Consider the following 23,425-nt stretch of genomic DNA (forward strand, 5'->3'; position numbering starts at 1 on the left):
TGTTCAGATACCATTTTTCTATTGGATTAACTATTTCTTATTGACTTCTTTCTTGATTCTGTGGCTGTCAGTGAACTTTTCTTTCTTTGGTTTGCTTTTGACCCTATTAATGATGTTTCCTAGTGATAAGCTCTGTCAGGTCTAGGGGCATAAGGTGGGGTCTGGGGAGCCCTCAGTGCAAGCTTCCCTTCCCCTGCCTCAAATTTAGCAAAATATGCCAGGGTTCACCCCTTTCTAGCAGGCAGGAGCCCCCAGGCCAGGCTTAGAGGGGCGGGAGGAGAAGTCTTACCTTAAATGAAGATTGAGAGATGGAGGTGTAATTAACACAGTGGACAGAATACATTCTACTTAGGATGCAGACTGTGTTTGTAAGTCAGGGCGTATGCCAGATTCCCATCCAGTGGAAAGAACAACTCTTCTGAATTTCCTCAGCTGAATTCCCTCCTTAAAATAGGAGGTCAGAAAGAGGCAAAAATTAAGTTGCATTTTGATTACATTCCCCATGTCATGTTCATTCAGGGTCCTGGAGTCTTTACCTGGGCAGCTAACTCCCTACTTAGTACTACCTGTCAGACCCACGTCAGGTGTCCCAGATGGGCCTCCAGGGCAGGACCCCACAGTGGTCCTGCTGCACAGCTGTCCTTCCTTGGCACGCCATTGTAAGTGCTCTAAAGGTCTTTGCCCAGGAAATGGAGAGAGAAGCACAATACCCATCTGCTGAGGGAGGAAGGAAAAATCCCCTTTGGGGCCACTGTCCTGGTCCATGGCCTCCCAGCGACTCAGAATTTACCCACAGGGAGAGCCTCAAAGAACGCAGCTGAAGCACCCCCATCTGAGATGACACCAGTGCATCATTCCTGGTTATCTCAAATGTGTTGTTCTCAGTGCAAACCATGGAACCTCAGTGCAAACCGTGGAATCGATTCTCAGACTTAAAATTAGTGGAGTTTTGCAACTTTGCTAGGAGAAAAATACCTCATTCTAAGTAGTGTTAGGGAGGTAAAAGCTTTCCCATTCTTGAGTTTGTATTTTCCTATTTTCAGGGCTTTGTAGGTATTACAGATATCATCATGCAATTTAGATTTTATTCCCCCTGCAGAACCAGGTGACTTCAAAGTGATTTATAGCAAGTGAAGTTGGCAGAATTATGAAGATTAGTGATAAGAAGTAAGGCAAGGGAGTGGGAGGAGAAAAGAAGAAAAACAATTTTGAGCTGGGGATTTAGGACGAGGCAGCGTGCTTTAAAGCACAGGGAAGAAAGTGAGCCGCTCAGACACAGCAGCGTGTCATCGTCGCCAGAGGCATTGTACTGCTTGTGGAGTGGAGCCAGCTCCCCGAGACCGGCTGAAGCAGGGGGTGTAGACAAAGCCATGACATCACCCTGGTCTACACCCTGAAGGAGTAACTGAGCACCGATAGCCTGTTTCCCACCCCTGTCGAGTCAAAGGCCTGCTGGAAAATCAGCCTTTCTCATCCGTCACGCCTTTGCATGGTGGGCTTGTCCCATTACTGGTTCGGAAAATCAAGCTTTCACCAGCCCATGAACCAGCTGGTTAACACTGAGCTTGAGGCTCATTTCCTCACTGCTCATTCTCATTCTGTCTTGGTCACTTCAGCACTTCCGCTCTGCGTGTGACCTCGTCTGAACTACAGACAGAATGGGCGGAATACTCAGCATCCCCAAACTCTACTCTGGACCTGGCATTCTACTCCCCCCTGCTCCCCACGCTGGGCAGTCTCACCCTGTGTGCCAGGCACAACTTGGCCCCACCGAGCTTCACTCTCTAAGGTGGGCACTGATTTTCTTTGCACACTCTGGACACCAGTTGGAAGTTGGCTTAATTTCGTTATCAATATGCTAAAGGATCCCCTTTAACTTGATGGAGCAGCCAAAAAGTCTTGTGAAGGATGGAATCATGTTATAGAAAAAGAGGCTGAGTATGTGAAGTTTAACTAGTCATAATCCCAAGTACGAGTCGCTTTAGAATATAGTATTAACAGAAAGTTTGAGGCATAGGAAGGCCAACAGATCAGGAAGTGACTGCCGTTCAAAAATTAGTTTGTTAATCACAATGCCCAAGGAAAGGGGGCACACCATGCCACAGGGAAAGGGCCAAGGTCTGTCAGGAGGCAGAGGGAAAACATGGGCAAGAGGATATATTGTGGTTTCCATGGGAAGGAATGGGTGAGGCCGGGTAGCAGGGTTAGGATTGGCGAATGTGAATAATTCCAGTGGGCCCTGGGGTGTAGCAGCTGCCCCTAGCTGTCTGGTACCTGGTCCTGGGGGATTACAGGTGGACGGTGGTTTGGCGTATCCTCCATAGAGGAAGTGGTTGGGGTGTGGACTCTGGATTGGCGTGCTGGAGGATGAGTTCTTTACTACCCCTAGAAATTGGCTAACGCTGGGAAGGGCTGTCCCTTCAGGGTTATCCAGGCCCCAAGATGTCAAAGCATCAAGTATAGAAAATAAAAGACACAGTTAAAACACAAGTACAGCTCCTGTGCAGGGCCAGCTCATTTCGGGGTGAGTGGAGGGAAGTGCAGAGCCGACCAGGCATGTGGTCCCATGTTTCCTGTGACCCCTTCTTCCTAATTCAAGGTGGATTTCCAGGCGTGCCATGGCTGAGGGGCACCGCTGCCTTGCTCACCACACCTTTCTGAATTGAGGTGTTGGCCATTCTCTGACCCACTTTTGTATTTCACCCTCTCGAGAGGTCCTCCTGGCAGTTTTAACTCTTTCTTCCTTATTTACTGTGTTAGGACTTTAATTTTGTTAAATTAACATTTGTTAAGTAGGGTCAGAATATGGCTGATGGTAAGCCACATTCAACAAAAGACCACAAGTTGGGGCACCTGGGTGGCACAGCGGTTAAGCGTCTGCCTTCGGCTCAGGGCGTGATCCCGGCGTTATGGGATCGAGCCCCACATCAGGCTCCTCTGCTATGAGCCTGCTTCTTCCTCTCCCACTCCCCCCGCTTGTGTTCCTTCTCTCACTGGCTGTCTCTATCTCTGTCAAATAAATAAATAAAATCTTTAAAAACAAAAACAAAACAAAACAAAAGACCACAAGAGAAATTTAAATAGAGGTCATTACTCACAGGTCCTGGAGGAAGTACCTGCATGCCTCTAGGGGCCAAAAGGGGAGGTCGAGGAAGGGTGCAGACAAAGAGAGAGAAAATAGCAGGATCTGGGGCTCATGGGTTCATATTAGGGCTGGTGGCTGGAATGCTTTAGGGAATGCTGAAATAAGGCCAGATTGTTCCAATCAAACCAAAAAGAGCAGGGTTTTGTGAAGTTCCACAAGGGTCTTATCGAAGGGACACAGGAGGGGAAGCCCTGGAAGATGGCAGAGGCTGCCTATCACAAGGGCTGTTGGAGAAGTCATCTCAGGAACTTGCATTTGCTTGTGAGGCTGCAGGCTGCTATCTAGGACATGTGCTTGCAAGAGGGGGCTGGTGTCAGTTCGGGACCCTGCGGGCCATTTGACCAAACAAAATGGATGCCAGGGCACCAATGCCATGAAGTAGCTGGGCTACACTCTCGGAAACTTGCCAACGCAAGCGAACAAGAACACCTTGTCTTTCTCCCCAGTGCCCGGCACAGCACTGCTATAAAACACTCATTAATACACATCATGGAATCCATGACTTGGGCACTTGGGACCATCAGGGACCTTGTTCATTCCATGCAGCACTCTTGGAAGGCAGATGCCATAACTGCAAAAAAAAAAAAAAAAAAAAAAGAGCCTGCGTGTCAGCTCAAATTGGCTCAAGTTCAGATGTAAGTGCTATGAGCAGCTGGGGTGGCTTTGTCTGCCCCTTGGGTTATGCCCTTGTGCCAGCAGTGCTGAGAGGTTCCCATGAGTCCCTTTCTCCATCTCTGTGAAGTTCCATGGTCTCTCTGTTCAGCAGTTGCTGAGAAAGGCCCAGTTGTAGTACAGGCCACCATGACCTTGGTCCCTTGCTGGTGTCCTTCTCCGCAGCCTTTTCTGAGTTGCACCTGTGGGCCTGGGGTGCTGCTGTTGAATCATTTCGTGCTCCATTTACATACTGGCGACAGCAGCAGAGATAAAAGCAGTTCTTTATATATGGTCTCTTCGGGGCTTTTGCCCACATTCTAATTGGATTGTTTGTCTTTTTGAGTTGAATGATGAGATTCTTTATATATTCTAGATGGGAGTTGTTTGTCAGGCCTGTGGTTTGCAAACCTTGTCCCCAGTCTGTCATTTTGCCTTCTTAACAGGGTCTTTCCCAGAGCTGAGGGCTTTCATTTCGATAAAGTCCAATTTATGGATTTTGGCTTTTGATCTGTCACCAAGCCCTCCATCCTGAAGATTTTCTCCAATTTTTTTTTCTTCTAACGATTTTATAGGTGTGTGTTTTACATATGGAACTGTAGTCCATTTTTACTTAATTTTTGTATAAAATATGAGGTTGAGGCTTTTTGGTTTGTTTTGTTTTGGGCTTCTTTTTTGCCAATGGATATGCAATCAGCAAACCATATCCATTTGCCTAAAAGACTGTCCTTCCTCCATTGGATTACTTTTCCACGTTTACCAAAAATCAGTTGGCCAGTACTCGCTTTGGCACCATGTGCACAAGAATAGGAGTGATACAGAGAAAATGACTATAGGCCATGTATAAGAATGACATCTAAATTCATGAAGTGCTCCATATTTTTTAAATGCCACTGAATTGCACACTTAAAAACAGTTACAATGGCAAATTTTATGTTATGTATTTATTTCCACAATTTTTAAAAATAATGCAATATTACAACAATTATTGAATTATACACTTTCAATGGGATAATTGTATGGTATGTGAATTATATCCCAATAAACCTGTTTAAAAATGCCGCTAAACTGGGAAACAAACTGAGGGCTTTGGGGGGGGAGGGGAGATTGGGATAGGCCAGTGATGGGTATTAAAGAGGGCACGTATTGCATGGTGCACTGGGTGTTATACGCAAGTAATGAATCATGGAACATTATATCAAAAACTAGGGATGTACTATATGGTGACTAACATAACATAATAAAAAATTATTATAAATAAAGAAGTAATAAAAATGCACCTAAAGCAAAAAAAATCAGTTGTCCTTGTGTAGGTTTATTTCTGGGTTTTCTATTCTGTATTGTTGGTCTTTGTAGCCATATAATAAACTACAGCTGTGTAATAAGTCTTCAGTTCAGGCAGAGTGATTAATCCCATATTTTTATTTTTCAAAATTGCTTAGATCTTCTAGTTTCTTTGTCTTTTCTTATCAATTGTATAACATATTGTCTATATCTACAAAAATCTTGCTGGGGTTTTGATAGAAATTACATTAAACCTATATGTCATTTTAGGGAGACATCTTTACAATATTCAGTCTTCCAGTCCTTGAACACAGTATGTCTCTCCATTTATTTAGACTTCCTTTTATTTCTTTCATCAGTGTTTTACAGTTTAAGCATATAAGTCCTGTACATATTTTGTTAGATTTATACCTAAGTATTTCATCTGTTTACTGAGTGATTGTGAATGGTACTGTATTTTTAATTTCAGTGTCCATGGGTTCATTGCTAGCGTATAGGAATAACAGTTTATCTTTGTGTATTGATCTTGTATCCTGTGACCCTGCTGAACTAACCTATGCTAGGAATCTTCTGTAGCTTCTTTGGGGGATTTTCTATGTAAACTGTGATGTCATCTACAAATAGGAACAGTTTATTTCTTCCTTTCCAATCTGTATGTCTTTTAGTTCCTTTTCTTGTCTTATTGCTCCGTCTAGGACTTCCAGTACTATGCTGAATAAAGTGGTGAGAACGGACATATTGCCTTGACCCTAATCATAGTTAGAAAACATTCAGCCCTTGGTTGCTCAGTCGTTAAGCATCTGCCTTTGACCCAGGGTGTGATCCCAGGGTCCTGGGATCGAGCCCCGCATCAGGCTCCCTGCTCTGCTGGAGCCTGCTTCTTCCTCTCCCACTCCCCCTGCTTGTGTTCCCTCTCTCACTGGCTGTCTCTCTCTCTCTGTTAAATAAATAAATTAAAAAATAAAGTCTTTAAAAAAAAAAAGAAAGAAAACATTCAGCCCTTTACCATTAACTATGTTAGCTATAGTATTTTTGCGTAATTCTGTATCGGGTTGAAGAAATTCCCATTGATTCCTAATGTTCTGAAAGTTTTCGTCATGAATGATGTAATTGTGTGATTTGTCTTTAGCTTGTTAATATGGTTGATTACATTGATAAATTTTTTAATATTGAACCGTCCTTGCATCCCTGGAGTAAATCTGACTTGGTTTTACATGTATATAATTTCATACATACACATATATATTTATATACCATGACTAAGTGGGGTTTATATTATTTATTATACTTATTTATATAATATATTATCTATGGTATATAAATAATATTTGTGTTTGTATTTATTAAGAATATTATTTACCTTTTATATACTGTATTTCTTAGATTTTGATGTTAAGATAATACCGGCCTCATTTAATTGAGAAGTGTTACTTTTCTGTTTCTGGAAGAGCTTGTATAGAATTGCCATTCTTTTTAAACATGTGGTTGTATTTTTCAAAATTGTTCAGAAACAGTGTGAGCCTGGATATTTCTCTTTAGGAAGATTTGAAATTATAAATTAAACTTATTTAATAGGGGGATATTCAAATTATCTATTTCATATTGAGTGAGTTGTAGTAGTTTGTGCTTTTCAAGGGATTGGTCCATTTCGTCTAAGTGACCAAGCTTACGTGTACACCGTTGTTTGTAATATTCCCTTAGTATGCTTTTGGTGTCTGAGAATCTGGAGCAATATCCTATTTTATTCTTGTTATACGGAATTTGTGTCTTTTCTCCTTTGTCAGTTTTGCCACAGGTTTGTCTATTTTATTGATGTTTTCAGAGAACCAGCTTTTTGTTTTATTGGTTTTTCTCTATTTTGCTGTTTTCGATTTTATTGACTTCTCTATTATTTTCTTCCTTTTGCTGGCTGTGTGTTTATGTTGCTAGTTTCATTAAGTGGGAGCTTAGATTATTGCTTGGAGGCTTTACTCTTTTCTACTATACATATTTAGTGTTGTAAATTTGCCTTTTAGTAGTACTTTAGCTGTGTCTTACAAATTTTGTTATGTTGTATTTTTATTTTCTTTCAATTCAGTATATTTTTAAATTTCTCTTGAGACTTTTTCTTTAAAGCTTTTTTTTTAAGATTTTATTTATTTATTTGACAGAGAGAGAGAGAGAGAACACAAGCAGGGGTAGCAGCAGGCAGAGGGAGACAGAAGCAAGCTCCCTGCAGGGAGCCCGATGTGGGGCTTGATCCCAGGACCCTGGGATCACGCCCTGAGCCAAAGGCATGTGCTTAACTGACTGAGCCACCCAGGCACGCCAAGACTTCTTCTTTAACCCATGGATTATTTAGAAGTCTGTTGTTCAGTTTCCAACTATTTGAAAGCTTTTTAAAATTTTTTTCTATTATTGACTTCCAATTTTGGTTCCACTGTGGTTACAGAACACACAGTAGGAGTTCAATTCTTTGGTTTTTTAATAATTTCTCCAGGTGTTGCATTGTGTATATGTAACTTACCACAGTATGCTGGTGTTGATATTTTACCAATTTGAATAAAATATAGATACTTTACCTCCTTTTAAGTCCCCTTACCCTCTCCAATTTATGATTATTTTAAATATTTCCTCCATGTAGTACTCTGAGAATCACATCAGACACAGTTATAATTTTTGCTTCAAACATTGAATATAATTTGGAAAATAAGAAAAATGTCTTATATCACTCCAATTTTTACTCTTTCCATTGTTTTTCCTTCCTTCCTGATGTTCTAAGCTTGAGGGGTTTTCGTTGTTCTTGTTGTTGTGTTGTTGATTTCTTTTGCATTTTAAGAAATTCTTTAGTCATTCTTTTAGGATAGGTCTACTAGTGACAGATTTTCTTAGATTGTATTCATCTGAATATGTCCTAATTTCCCCTTCATTCCTGATGGGTATGTTTGCTTGATATAGAACTCTGCGTTGGCAGTTCTTTTCTTTCAGCACTTGACAAATGTTATTCCACTCCTTCTAGTCTTTATGGTTTCTGAGAAATCCATTGTCACTTGAATTGTTTTTTCACAGTAAGATGTCATTTGTCTCACTCTGCTCTCAAGATTTTTTTTCCACGAGTTTGATTATTTTGTGTTTGACATAGATTTTATTTATTTATTTATTTACTTATTTATTTAGTTATAATGTCACAGGTTTGCTCAGTTTCTTGAATCTGTAGTTTTATGGGGTTTTTTTTTTGCGTAATTTGGGAAATTTTAAGGCATTATTTCTCCAAATACTTTTTCAGCCCCAGATTCATTCTCTTCTCCTTCTGAGACTTTGAGGACACAAATTTTATGTCTTTTGCTATATGCACAAGTCCCTGAGGCTTGCTTAATTTTTTTCTATTTTCTTTGTTGTTTAGATTGGGTAATTTCTGTTGTTCTGTCTGTAAGTTCAATGATTCTTTCCTCTGTCCTAATAATTTTGCTGTTGGGCCTATCCAGTAAGTTTTTCATTTAGGTTATTGTGGGTTTTTTTCAGTTCTAAATTTCCATTGGTTCTTCTTTATATCTTCTATTTCTTTACTGAGACTTCCTACTTTCTGATTTGTTTTAAACATACTTGTAATTGCTTGTTGAAGCATTTGTATGATATTTGCTTTAAAACCTCTGTCAGAGAATCTCACCATCTGTGTCACATAGAATTGGCATCCATTGATTGTCTTTTCTCATTCAAGTTGAGATTTTTCTGGTTCTTTCTGTGATGAGTGATTTTCAATTATACCCTGTGTGTTATGTTATGAGATTCTGAATCCTATTTAAAATTTCTGTTTTAGCAGTCCTCCTTGGACAACAGGCTGGCAGAGGAAGGAGTGTGCCACGTCATTATTTCCAGGTGGGGATGGAAGACCAATTTCCCCATTCCACCTCCATGGACATCCTAGGGAAGTGAGGAGGGACACCTTGTAACTGCTGGGCTGAGGTCAAAGTCCAGGCTTCCCACTGGGCTTCAGCTTCTACTCCCCTGGCTTCAAGGAGGAGGAAATCCCTCATACTGTTACTCATTTGGTCTCTACAGACACTATTTAAGTGGAAAAGAGAAGAGTGCTTTGTTACTTTTGGGTGGGGATGGGATTCCAGCCTCTCCATATAGCTGCTGCTGACAGTGTAGGTAGAGAGGGTCTTCTTACCACCAAACAAGGATGAAAGTGCTCCTTCCCCTCTAGACTTTCTCTGACACCTCCTTGTTGGGGAGATAGGGGTGTCTCATTTCAGCCCAACAATGGTGAAGTTTAGGCTCCCCACTCAGGAATGAGGTGGAGTCACAGTTTTTTTCCATGGTATTTGGCTAGTGTAGTGTGGTCATTGCCTAAAATTTTTCCATCCTGCTAGGCTGCCTCTTTCTTGTCCTTTGGCCAGAGAGAGCAGGCTGCTTTTGAGAGTGTCTGTTGGCATAACCAAGTTGCTGGCTTGTCCAGCATGCAGTCCAGTATATATGAGGCATAAAGGAAACCCAGGGACCTCACCATTGTGTTGTTTTCCAGGTCCCGGAGTCCTAGCCAGTCTGCCTTTTACTCTCCACTTTTCAGTATTCCTAGACTTATTTGTTTGTTGCTTTTGTCTGTTTGTTTTAGTATAGAAAGCCCAGAATTTTAAGCTGTCCTTAGTGATAAGAATAGGTGAAAGTTTGTCTATTCCATCTTTTTCTGGAACTGGGATTGTGCTTTTTAAATTATTTTATTTCATCCTTACAGGCTGTCTGTGTTCAAGGGCAGCCATATCATTGTAATCGATACTCTGCTGTTCTGACACTGAAGACTTCACTTGCTAACCAGTACTCTGCAGCAAGTATGATGGTTAAGTGTCCTCATTTGAAGTCCTTTTTCATCTTCAAGCTTTTTCATTTTAGGCCCTATTTTCCCATGTTGATTAGATCAAAGAAGTAAACAAAGGATTTTACAGGGATAACTACACATTCTTCATGTTGTGTTTACAAGGCCACAGCCGGAACAACCCACTATTACCAAGACAGGGGTGCTGGCTCTGCAGCCCAAGATGTAAACCCAGTGATTTTCTATAGTCTTACCTCCCAGAACAGGTGAACATCTTGGGGCCCTAAACCACAAACTGGGGAGGGTCCTTCTTTCTTTGTTACTGCCCAGATGTTAGTCTTGTCCTCTGATTTCTCCCTCTAGTCTCCCCCCTGCCTGAGGACTTGCTCTTACCTCTCTGCACTACCATGCATTGCTGGAGGCCAATCCACAGACACCAGACACGATGGAGGGGGAACAGGCCTGCCTCCTGATGCAGTGGGAATCTCCTCCCCTAGTACCAGATCCCACTTTTCGGGCATATATATTCCCATGACAGTGCAGCTTAGTAAAGTTGAAGTCGTGGCACTTCATTTGCAGGTACTGGTTTCTCAAGACGTGTACCTGGGGCCCACATTCAGTGGTGGATTTAGGTTTGGATCATTCAGCTCATTTGGTTGTAGGCTTACCAGAATAAAACAAAACAAAAAACTTTTCTGTGATGAATAGCAAAAGTATTTAAATGCCTTAATGCCTTTTTGTTTTGTTTGTTTGTTTTAACGTCTTTGTTTTTCTGATCGCAAAAGTGGTATATGACTATATTAGGGAAAATTCAGAAAACACGCAAAAGATCAAAGATGATATCAGTTATCTATAATCCTGTCACTCAAAAGTTTATGATGGATAACATTTTCATTCCTTGTTTTTATTATAAATGAATATATATTCATGTATCAGTCCATACTCTCTCTTCTTTAGCCTTTGTCTCCCTTCCTCCCCTTCTCTCTCCCTACCCCTCCCTCCCTCTCTCTGTCTCCTCCCCTGTGTCTCTCTCTTTCCCTCTCTCCCCTTGCTCTTTCTCGCTCTGTCTCTCCCTTCCCTTTACTCTCTCTCTTATGAGTGTCTTTCTGCAAAACCCCATTATACTGGTGCATTCTGCTTAGATTCAGACAGATCTTCTCCCATAATCACAAAAAAGGATCAAAGTATAATTCCCATCCCACTGCTGCTTTCACCGCTCCTTTATCTTCTTGACATTCCTCTCTACCTGGTTCTTTGGCCCAGAAAGAGCACAGGATGCCTGTATCTCCCGGCCCCCCTCCTCCAACTTTCTCTCTTCCAGAGTCACTGGAAGTGATGGGCTTTCCACTCCTTCATCTTGAAGTCTTGGGGCCTCCCTGGCCCTGGCCCATAGTAAAGTTCTCTTTAGTGGCTGAGGCACGTTTCCCTCAAAAGGCCTTGGAAAGCTCCACTACTGGAATTCAGACAATTACTTGATTGCTTTCTCTGTCTCCAATAATCCTGGATTTCAAGACTGTATTCTTACTCAGGAGTTAAGAAAATCCAGCTTTGAGACTCAGAGCTGGTGGGTGACTTCTTTGATTCTGAGTGTAAGTCAGCCTTAAAGGGGAAAGCTGCAAAGAAAACATGATTTAAGGAAGAAAGGTGTAAACCTTCAAAATGACATGCTCATTACAATATCACATGGCTATAGCAAAATTTATACCAACACTATGGATAATGTTCTGACTTTTGCTGTCACAAATAATGCTGGGGGTGGCAGAACCTATTATGTATAGTTTTTGGTGGTTGTTGTTTTTTTTTTCTCTGTACCAGAACTCTTAACTTCTGTTGGATAAGATCTTAAAAGTATGATTCAAAGGGCATGTGCATTGTACTGTATGGTGACTAACATAATATAATAAAAAATCATTAAAAAAATAAATAAACTCTGAGTTTCTAATATATCCCCTATAAAAAAAAAAAAAAACAAAGGGCATGTGCATTTTGATGCTTAGTTTATGCTGCACATTCTTTTTCAATTTACACTTCCATCCGTAATGTGTGAAATGCACATCCTCGCCACCACTGGGTGTTAGTGATTCTTTTTAAGTTTCACAAATCTCATCAGAAAAAAAAAAAAAAGTACCTTGTTTAGCTTTGCATTTCCTTCATTGCTCGTGATGTGTGGTAGGTGGTGCATTCCCTCTTACCCTTATCAGCTGTCCTCCATCCCTCTTTTATAAGAATTGCTTTTGCCTACTGTCCTCTGACTGTTCTCTCTTATCTCTGGAAGGTTTTTATACATTAGGAAGTCTGATTATTTTCCAACTAAAATTTTTTCCCAATCTCTTTTCCACTTTGTACATATTTTATTTGCATTTTGCTGTAGGAATGCATACTAAAAGCAAGAAGCATGAACAGTATGAATTTTTAATTAAAGGACTTAAAAATCTACATAATAGGAGATATACCATGCTCATGGATAGGGAAACTAAGTTTGAAGACATCAATCCTTTTGAAATTCATATATAAATGTCATATACAGCTTTGATCAGTACCCTCGATTTTTGTTTTGACTGAGCCGAAATTCACAAATATTAGCAAGAAATGCTTGAAAAAGAATAGCAAGAGGGACTTATGTCATATACTAAAAGTATCACACAGCTATAGCAGACAAAAAAATAAAGCATTGGCACCACAATGAAAAAAATAAAATAAAAATCACTGGAATTGTACAAGCAGATTGAGGTATAGATGTATTGTAACTCAGCAGGAAAAGATGTCATATTTAATAAATATTGTCTTAATCAATGGTGTTGGAAGAAAACAGAATTAGATGCCAACAATATGCCATGTAGATGAGTAAATTCCAGATGAATTTTAAATCTAAATTTAGGGTAAAAAGTCAGATTGTATAAATATTAGCAAAAGTTTAGAAGACTGCCCAGGGAGGCCTTCTTAAGTCAGGCAGCAATCCCAGACTGATAAAGAATTTGGTTGGCAGATTTGACTATATAATAATATGTTACCATAATTTCTTTTTTTAATACATATGCATTTTTTTTACATTTTTAAGGTCATGCCATATATGTGGTTTTCTCTTGATTTTTTTAGTCACTAAGTATTTCCCCATGGCATTTAAAATTTCAGAAATGTAATTCAGTGTCTTTATATGTTCTACTTTATGCATATGCTGTCATTTATTTAGAACTTACAATTTTTAGGGGCACCTGGGTGGCTCCGTCAGTTAAGCGTCTGCCTTCGGCTCAGGTCATGATCCCAGGGTCCTAGGATCGAGCTCTGCATCGAGCTCCCTGCTCAGCAGGGAGTCTGCTTCTCCCATTCCCACTCCCCCTGCTTGTGTTCCCTCTCTCACTGCGTCTCTCTCTATCAAAAAGATAAATAAAATCTCAAAAAAAAACCTTATAACTTTTAAACAAAAATCACAATTCTTTGAAATAATATTTCAGAAGTAGAAGGCACATTCCATACTATCTTGAATAAAACTTTGACATGCAAGGTGCATGGCATGCTGTGGTACTAACTCAGGATGAGGCAGTTGGGTGCCATATGGCAAACCAGACCTCATGTTCTCACATGCAATCCAGTGAGAGAACAGTGTTTAATAAATTGTTAGCATCATTTAGTATAAATCAGGAAGAAAATTAGTAGGTAATTTCCCCACACCGTGTATGTAGATAAATAGAAGATGAAGTAGGGTATCCCAAGGACCAGATGCTGATTACAGATGTGTCGCAAAGTTAATGTGTAAAATCAACAATATATCCAGGAGATTTTCTCTGATAGCACCCCCAAGAATTTTCATAAACATTTTTTGTCAGTTTTCTTGAGATATAATTGATATATAGCATTATATTATTTTTAGGTGTACAGCATAATGATTTGATATGTACAGAGAGAAAGAAATCATTACCACAAATTTAACATCTATCGCCTTACATAGTTACACATTTTTTCTTGTGATGAGAACTTCTAAGATTTACCTTTTTATGGCAGTTTTCAACTATACAATACAGTGTTGTTAACTTTAGTCACCATGCTGTACATTGGCTCCCCAGAACTTATTTATCTTATAACTGAAAGTTTGTGCCCTTTCACTCCCTTTACCGATCTTGTCCAACTCCTACCCCTACCTCCGACAACCATTACTCTGCTCTCTTTTTCAGTCAGTTCAATTTTTTTTTTTGATTGCACATGAAAACTTTTTAGGAGTTTTAAGATGAGGGATAGAAATTTGATTCTGCAAATTATGGCAGTAATGTGCATATTACATACTATTCTGGGACAGGTGACTAGAAGAAAGGAGGGCATATGGTGAATTGTTGCAGCTTGAGGTGCTGTTGATAGAGCCCAGCTAGACTCTACCTCACTTTCTTCCTGGATAGAGTTTTTGAAGGGGAGGACTAGAGACATCATACATCTGAATCTTTGTAGTTCATTTGATAAAGAGGAAGCATAATGTTAATGGTTAAAAACACATACAACCATATTTTAATCAGAATATTTGGGTTCAAATCAATAACCTGTTGTTAATCTTAGAGAAGTCACTTCACTTCTAAGTTTGTTTTTTCCATTTATAAAATGAAGATGTTGGATGTTAGATTATTTCCCAAGCCCCTTCAAGCTGTAACACTGCACTTATAAATTCATCATGACAGTCCTATAACAACATAAAAATGTAGCCTGGATGTCAGTTTAATGAGATAGGATTCACCATTGTCAATTACTATAAACAAAGAACACATTATCTGTTAGTCATTTAGTAATCCTAGAAATGGGTGTTTAGTAGTTTGCTACAAGGCTATGCCTTCCTTCCTGTCTAGCCATTTTATAAGTGCTATAGGACAGGGATTGGCAAACATACACAGAGAAGCAGGTAACTGGGAGCCAAAAGGAGTTTAGATGACTTCAGATGGACAGAAATTGAGGTGTACCAAATCTAACACAATGAAAATTAGTACTGATGAAATGGAATGGTAAGTTTAGATTGAAAGGTAAAAATCAAAAAAGCAAACAAAAAAACAGCTGTTTAAGCAGAAGCAAAAGCTGTTGCTTAACTAGTAACTTCATATGAGTTTCTGAAGGTACAGAAACTAGAATGGGACATAATGGGTCTCAATTAATTAAGGCACTGAGCTTCTCAATCTTGTGGGCCAAATCGTATCTGAAAGGTTGTTCTCATTTCTTGGTCAGAGCAAAGAAGTCTAACAGGGAAGTAATTTCCTTCTAGAAATCAGACACTAGAGCCCTGATAGGAAGGGAAAGAATTACCACTGGGTGTTCAATTATCCATCGTAAAAATCAATTGGACATATCTGTGTGGTTCTACTTCCGGGTTCTGTGTTCTTTTCCATTGATCTGCATGTTTTGCCCTCCACTAATGCCACAGTCTGTAGCTATGTGGTAAACCTTAATATTGGGTAGATTGATCTCTCCCTCTTGATTCTTTTTCTTCAAAATCATTTTAAGTATTCTTATTCCATTGCCACTGTCTTTCCATGTAAGTGTATTACATGAATCTTGTCTATATCTGCAGAACAATCTTGCTGGATTTTGGCAGGAATTTCATTAAATCTGTATATCAGTTTGAGGAATTTTAGCACCATTAGTATTTTGAGTCTTCCAATGCATGGACACATTATGTTTCATCATTTATTTAAATCTTTGATTTCTTTCATCAGTGTTTTGTAGTGTTCAGAATATGAATCCTATACATGTTTATAAGATTTACAACTAAGTATCCATTTCCTTAATGAGTGATTATAAATGATATTGTATTTTTATTTCAGTGTCTACGTGTTTATTGCTCACAGAGTTAAACCTATACATGTGTTTTTGTGTGTTGATCTTGTATCATGTGACCTTGCTGTGCTCATTTATTAGTACTAAGAGCTTTTGTAGATTCTTTGGGATTTTCTACATGGAACATCATGTCCTCTGGAAATAGCAACATTTTTCTTTCTTTCCTTCCAATCTGTATGTCATTTATTTCCTTCCCTTACCTTATTGCATTGGCTGGAACATCAATTCAACATTAAATAAGAGTGATGAGAGCAGACATCATTGTCTTGTTCCCAGTATTAGGGGGAAAGCATTAAGACTTTCACTATTAAGTATAAAATGTACTGTATGGTGACTAACATAATATAATAAAAAATCATTAAAAAAATAATAAGTATAACAGTAGCTGTAGATTTTTGTAGATGTTCTTTAAGCTGAGGAAGTTCCTTTCTATTCCTATTTCTCTGTGAATTTTTGTCTGCAAGGGGGTAAATTTTGTCAATTTTTGTATGCATCAACTAATATTATCATGTGATTTTTCTTCTTAGTCTGTTAATATGGTGGATTTTATTGATTGATTTTCAAATATTGAACCAGCCTTGTGTCCCTAAAATAAACCTGCTTGTTCATGGTATATAATTATTTTTATATATGCTGAATTCTATTGGCTAATATTTATTAAGGATTTTGCATCCGTATTCCTGGGGGATATTGCAGATTGCCCACTTCTCCTAAGATCCTCATACAACAGAAAGAGAACAAGAGAGCTCTCCGAGGTCTCTCTTACAATGGCCCTAACTAACCCCAGTCACGAGAGCTCCACGCTCATGATCTAAGCACCACCCAAAGGCCCCTCATCCTAACACTATTACACTGGAGGTTAGAGTTTCAACATGATTTTTGGAGGGGGGACACAAACAAACATTCAGCTTATTGCATTAACCTTGATCACCTGATTAAGGTTGTTTCTGCAAAGTTTCTCTAATGCAAAGTTACCATTCATAATTAATAAATATCTTACAGGAGATACTTTGACACTATGATGCAGATACCCTGTTTTTCATCATACTTTTGAGTCAGAGGAGAGTCTTCAAGCCATCCTGTTACACCACTGCATGAAGTTGGGTGACCCAGTGATGGTGGCATCAAGAGAACAGACAGGGAAAACAGAAGGCCATTCTCTATCAATGTCAGAATTGTGTAGGGAGTAGAGAGGAGGGATGAAAGACATGGAGAAAAAGGGAGAAAGACATGTAAAGGACCCACTGAAATGAAGAGGGAGAAGTTGAGGGAGAATCTAATTTTTAAGTCTTAATTGACATGGTGAATGGGAAGCTTTACAAGGAAGATAGATTATAATGACTCTGAGGTACCGGTGAGATGTTCAAGTGAACATACAGTCAGGGATCTGTGGATTGAAGGGTAGAAAAGACAACAAGACTAGAGAGAGAGACTTGGGGGGCCATCTGAACATAGGTGGTTATGAACATTTAATTAGTATGATCAGTTATCTGAAGGAAAGAGCTGAGCCAAGGATAGGTCTAGGAGAATACCCATAGTTTGTCAGAAAAAGGAATTAGTGAGACAAACTAAATTGGTGGGGCAAGGAAGAATAATCAGATCATGAAGGACGATGGTATCAAGTATAAAGAATAGTTCAAGAGAATAACTGCAGCAAGGTGTGTTAACTAGGAGCAGAAAGGGCCATGACTTGGTGGTGACTTTTATAACTATGATTTCAATTGGGTAGTAAGGATGGGATCCAGATGTGGGTAGAGGATAGGGGAGTGCACAGAACGGAGTAAGTGTGGAGAGAACAACGGACAAGTCTTGTGAGCAGTTCAGCAAGGAATCGTGTTTGAAAACAGTGCAGAAGGAAAGATAGCCGTAATGCCACCTACACTGATAGTGGCAGCCAGATAGGGTTCTGTTGCTAAAGAAGATTCACGGGGCTCCAAATGACAATGCCTATGAACCTACAGTTTATTGCTGAGAAAGGATATGATATAGCCAAAAAACACAAAAGTAAGGACGTACATCATAGCCAAAGACTGCCTATCAGCAAGGGATTTGGAAAGGCAAGGTCTACACAGGCTCCCTGCAGTTGTCCTCCTTCTACGTGGGTATAACAGGTGTACTTTCTCTGAACCACCAACCTATCCAAATTAGGCAGCCCAAAAGAAGTCTCATTTGGAGCTTCTTATACCCTACTGGTCATGTAAGCACATTATCGCTAAAAGGCCAGCCCCAGCGTCGAAGCCCTCTCCCCCTCCCTACCCTACACACCCCACCCTGACACTGAAACTAGGTACAAACCATCAGTGTCGTTGTTATCACTGAGTGATACTAACAAACTAGCACAGCCTGCCCTGAAGCTCACTTTGGCTCCATAAGTAAAAGACATCAGTATTAACCACCACATATTATACTTTGACCAGGTACATCTTTTACTTCAGCAAAGCAGCTCAGGCTAATTCCAGGCCTCTTAGAATTAACCCTCATAGCACATCCTTATATCAATGTTATTTCATTAGACTCTTAGAACTAGCCTCTTTTAGTACCGTTACTCCTAGAGATGGTGATGCTCAAAAGGGTAAGTTGCCAAGGTAACATAGCTAGGAAGGAAGAGAAGAGAATTGAATTGAATGTATGAGACAGGAGGTCAAGCAAAAGATGCTTTTTCAACAAGAGGATTCCTGAGTGTGTTTGAAACAAGCTGGAAGAAAAAAGTAGAGAGGAAGAGCTTGCAGGAATGGGGGAGTGAAGGGATAATTGCAGAAAGTGGGTCCTTTGGGAAACAAGAAACAATGAGCTCCTGAGACTGTGTGCAAAGAAAGAGAGGAGGGGGTTGTAGGGGAGGTCATTCCCAGGCTCTCTGTAGCCTCCAGCTCAGTGGTTCTGCACTTGGAGGGCTTGTGAAAACCCAGATTGCTGGACAGCACGCCCGGGGGTTTTGATTCAGGAAGTCTGGGTGGAGCCAGAGAACTTGCATTTCTTTCTTTCTTTCTTTCTTTCTTTCTTTCTTTCTTTCTTTCTTTCTTTCTTTCTTTCTCTCAGCTTTTATTTATTTATTTGTCAGAGAGAGAGCACAAGCAGGGGGAGCAGCAGGCAGAGGGAGAAGCAGCCTCCCCATTGAGAAAGGAGCCCGATGTGGGACTCCATCCCAGGACCCTGGGATCATGACCTGAGCTAAAGGCAGATGCTTCACCGACTGAGCCACCCAGGCATCCCAGAGAACTTGCATTTCTAACAGGTCTCTGGGTGGTGCTGATGCTACAGTCCAGACACTCCACTTGGAGAACCAGTGCTCAGTGCAGGGTGGGTTGGGTCATCTGGAAGCAGAGGAGCTGGGGGTGATGGGATGGGGGCCTGAAGGAGGACCCTCTCTGGGACGGTCACCATGAGGAGCGTGGTCACCTAATTTGCCTATCTTTTAACAGAAGCATCAACAGATCACAAAACTAGGAAAACAACTGCAATTAAAAGTACCAAGGTTGATAAATGCCAGGATATTGGAGTAAAATGTGTTTCGGCTGCTTAGCTCTGATGCAGAAATTTCCCAGTTTAACAAAAAACAAAACCAAAAAAACCCAGAGAATAACAGACCATTTTCATTGCTGATATGAAAAAAAATGTCATCTCGAATAAGAGATGAAATTGTCTTAGCATAATTTCAACCATTTCGAAGTAGAAAAAATCCCCAGTGGAGGAGGGAGAGCTTAGGAAAGAACGTTTGGCTGCTGTTATGGGAAAAGCAGGTAAAGCTTGTTTCTTGAGGAGCAGTAACAGGACTGTGGGCTTGGTTATCAGGGAAGGACCTTTCAGGTGGGCAAAATGCCTCTGGAGCTCCAGGAACCACAGGGAATAAGGGACATGGCCTTCACAAAGTGAAGAGAAAGCATGGTTAGCATCTCAAGAGGTGGGGTGATGTTTCAGCAGAGGCTTTGATTTTGCTATTCAAATTCTAGGTGACTTTCTGCAGTATGACCTTGGGCAGGTTGCTTAACTCCTCTGGGCATAGGAGAGGTGGTATTTACAGAGGGCATGCTTGCCCCTGGAGTGTAGATTTGGGGTGAAATGTAAAGATGAAGCATATGGAATGTGGCTAGCACATTGGAGACCCTCAAAAAAGTTCTTTTCTGCTTCAAGGTCAAATAGAAAACTCTTCACTTTCAAGCAGCTATAGTTCTGATTCTTCTCAAAACCTTGTCTGCAATTGCTTCCAGAGCCCTAAAACTAGCGACCGTGTGCCTTTGTGGCCACATGGAGGCACAGCCTGGTCCTGCAGGACCCTCCCTGCAGTGGCTGACTTCGCTGGGGAGCTGCCAGGCCCCAGAACAGCCTCGAGATGGGTGTTGCGTCAAGTCAGGTCTGCTTCCAGACTGCTGTGCTGCTGGCCATCCTGTCCCCAAATCACAGTCCCAGCCTGCCTGGCACCTCAGTCACCTGAGCTCCCCAGGTCCACCTACCTAAGTGCTGGGCTCTGACTTGGTTGGAGGACAATGCCATATTGTTCCTCTTGCCCCCTGCAGGCCAGCATCCTGCTTATGAGTGGACTTTCTCAGCCCCAGAAGAGGAGAAGGCAACCCTGCCCATTCATGCCTGGACTCTCTGCCTCCAACTCCCAGGCTCACCTGGCCCTGACGTGGCCTAGCCCACTGCTCACTTAGTGCCACTTGGAGTCTAACTGACCTTTTTTAAAAAAAAAAAATATTTGTGTTTATTTATTTGAGAGAGAGAAAACACAAGCAGGGGAGCAGCAAGGGGAGAGGGAGAAGCAGACTCCCCACTGAGCAGGGAGCCTGATGCGGGGGCTTGATCCCAGGATGCTGGGATCATGATCTGAGCTGAAGGCAGATACTTAATTGACTGAGCCACCCAGATGCCCCTTAATTTACCTTTAAACCTATAGGTGGAGAATACTAATATAGCCAGAGCTCAGCCCATGCAGTAAGGTTGCGACGTGCTACGAACATTGCATTTTCCTCAGCGCATTCGGCGCATACCCCACGGTCCAAGGCGGAAGGTCATTAACACCATTAGGTACAGCGCCTTCCACTGAGGAAAGGAAGTGATTTTGAACTCCCTGAAGAGAAGTCCTTGCAGGCTGGAAATGAGGGGTCTCAGCTTTAATTTGCATAGTGCCTAGTTAATGCATTGCTCACTCACCCTCTATCCAGAGAGAAGGTTGGAGGGGGAGAGGGAGATGGGAAAGCTGGCTGGCCCAAACATCCAGTCCTGCTCCCAGGCCCAGGCAGTAGGGAGGCAAGTAGGGCCTGAAGGGCTCGGGATGACAGGAGCTGGTGTAAATCTCCCAGCTGGTGGAGAAGAACTGCTCAGAAAGTGGGCTGGGCATCACAGGGGAGGTGGCAGGAGGGACCCAAAGGCCAGGTGACCATGTCCCATACAGCTAAGAGGGGAGCTGTGCATGAAAACAAAGGTGCGTATTCAGTTTTAAGCCACTTCATACTGGGAACCTTCTCATGAGGTAGGTCCTATTATTATCCCCATTTCAAGTGAGGCACACAGGAGTCAAGAAACTCTCCTGAGGCCACAGAACTGATGAGCAGCGTGTGGGGGTTGGAACCGACAGTGTGTGGCTCAACGCCCACCCCAGGCTCTCCCACATCCCAACTTAAGAGCTGCGCCATCTGTTCCCTGTTCAGCATCCCCTTGGTCTCTTCCCCCCCAGCGGGAAGCCAGGGACCCTGTGTGCCCCCCCAACACCCCCGTGCTTGGCTCCTGTTGAGCTCTCTGGAGTTCTGTGGAACAAAAGGAATCTTATGTTAAAGGAGGCAGGGTGGAAACTTCAGACATTTTTTCCTTTGTAGGTCCTGTCCCACTCCTGGGCCCAGGCAAGGGAAGCAATTAGGGGCTGAAGGACTCACTTCTAGGTGACAAGGGACAACAGCTAGGACCCAGAGACCAGCCGATGTGACATTTGCCACTGTCCAGGAATTGGTCTCAAAGGGCTACAGTGTCCAGTTTCCCAAGGAGGAGCAGCATTGCGTATCCCATGGCTTTGCACCTGCTGAATTCCACGCAGCTCTAGATGAGTAAGAGGGGTTAAAGGTCTGGCTGGTTGAAACTGCCTAGACACAGATCACGTCTGTTGGATTCCAACCTGCTTGAGGCCCTGGGGTCTACTCTCATCCAGTTTTAACCTGCCTTCCTTTAAAAGTCTAATGATGCCCTTGAGGGGGAAGGAGGATCTCCCCCTCTCTCCCATGCTGCAAGTTTGTTTCCTTCTGCTAATAAAGCATTTGTAGATTGCCACCTCCAAAAATAAAATTAAAAAAACTGCTGCAAGGATGGCAAACCTGGAAGGGCAGGAACAGAGTGGCCAGGAGTCACAGCTGGGCACTTTGCTGTGCTGTCCTGGGCAGGCTGACTCACCTGTTCCGGGAGTCATAAGGTGGGGCAGTGCACTGACTCAGGGAGGCAGAGCTGGGGAATGGCCAGCAGGTATGTTTTCCTGGCAGCAGCACCAACGTCCATAGCTTTGACAGCTAGTTTGGTGGGAGAAGAGTGGCCTCTCCTGGAGTGAGACCCTTGTAAAGGATGCTGACTGCTCTCATGAGAAGCCAGGGACTTTCTTCATTACTGTTTCCGGAACATCTTCTGTAACCTGGAGGTTTTTGTGTAAGGATGAAACTCTGGTCCTGCTGGCTGATGGAGTTAGAAAAGTGACTCCCGCCCGTGATGAAAGTAGAGGACATTTCAAGGTAATAAATAGTGAAATGTGAGATTGGAATGTACCCACAGACGATGCCTTAGAGTGTTACAGGAATGGGAAGTTGTGGAGGGCAGCTTGATCCGTGCTGGCTTCGTGAGCCTGCGGGGACAGGAAGAGGGGGTAGCAGTGGTTCTAAAGCACTGAGGGAATTTATTTCAGATTCTACAGAGAAGAGTGCCTGTGGGTTGTCATGATGTCCTCTGCCCTGATGGAACCCACCGGAAGAGCAGTCAGGTGTATTAGAAGGAGCTCTGGCCACAGAGCAGGCCCCTCAGCCTCTGTGCATTGCCCCATGGTTGGCCCCTCTATGCGCCAGGCTTCTGGAAGATTCTGGTCGCAGCCTGCATGGGACATCCAGTCTAGTGATACTCACTGAATCACATATGAGTAAATAGATAAACAGGGTAATTGCAGATTATCCACAGAAAATAAAGATGAGTGGTTGACAGTAAAGGTTGGGGAATGTCCTTTACAAATGATGGTCAGGGGCAAAAAGGAGCTTCCATGGGAAGCAGTCAGGGCAAAGGGGAGGGAGGAGTCCACTCTGAAATCCTGGTGTCATCTTGACCTACCACTGGGCCTCTGGGTCCATGTGAAGGTCAAATTCAAAGCAAGAAGAAGCTAAAAGAAAAGGGACCGTCCATCTTAGAGCTGAGAAGTGGGGCCAGCTGTGGGGTCAGGAAGCCTGGGAGGGCAGTGGCACCTTCTTCCTCTTGGGAAATGTAAGCACAATCTTAGAAATGACAATTTCCCGGAGAAGAAGTAAGTGGATGCCTGGCCCCATGACCCATGCTAGAGACCCTCTCACAGATCCGCAAGACTTCCATTCCTCCTTCCCTCCTCTTTTCCCATCCTTGCTACGGTTGCTCTCAAGAGCTACTGCCACCTGGCTCCAAGCCCTCCAAGTTGGCCCAGACGCCAGACACCCACCCCTTCCAGGCAACAGAGGCTGCTGCCCCCTCGATCACCCATCACCTCCTTGGGTCCTGTTCTTCACCTGGGTGGCAGGTACTCCTCGGGTCAGCAGCAGGAG

The 23,425-nt window shown here is 42.1% G+C and overlaps 1 protein-coding gene and 1 non-coding gene across 2 annotated transcripts in view; both read left to right on the forward strand.

Moving 5' to 3' along the window:
- The window catches only part of OTUD7A (OTU deubiquitinase 7A), a 373,519-nt gene that overhangs the window by 145,801 nt on the left and 204,293 nt on the right, over positions 1-23,425 (forward strand). The window lies entirely within an intron of this gene.
- LOC113263852 (U6 spliceosomal RNA) lies at positions 4,574-4,680 on the forward strand. Its single transcript, XR_003319438.1, has one exon. It is a non-coding gene; the product is annotated as a U6 spliceosomal RNA (small nuclear RNA).

The sequence above is a fragment of the Ursus arctos genome, unplaced genomic scaffold (assembly GCF_023065955.2).
Source record: "Ursus arctos isolate Adak ecotype North America unplaced genomic scaffold, UrsArc2.0 scaffold_28, whole genome shotgun sequence".
In the NCBI taxonomy this organism is placed as follows: Eukaryota; Metazoa; Chordata; class Mammalia; order Carnivora; family Ursidae; genus Ursus; species Ursus arctos.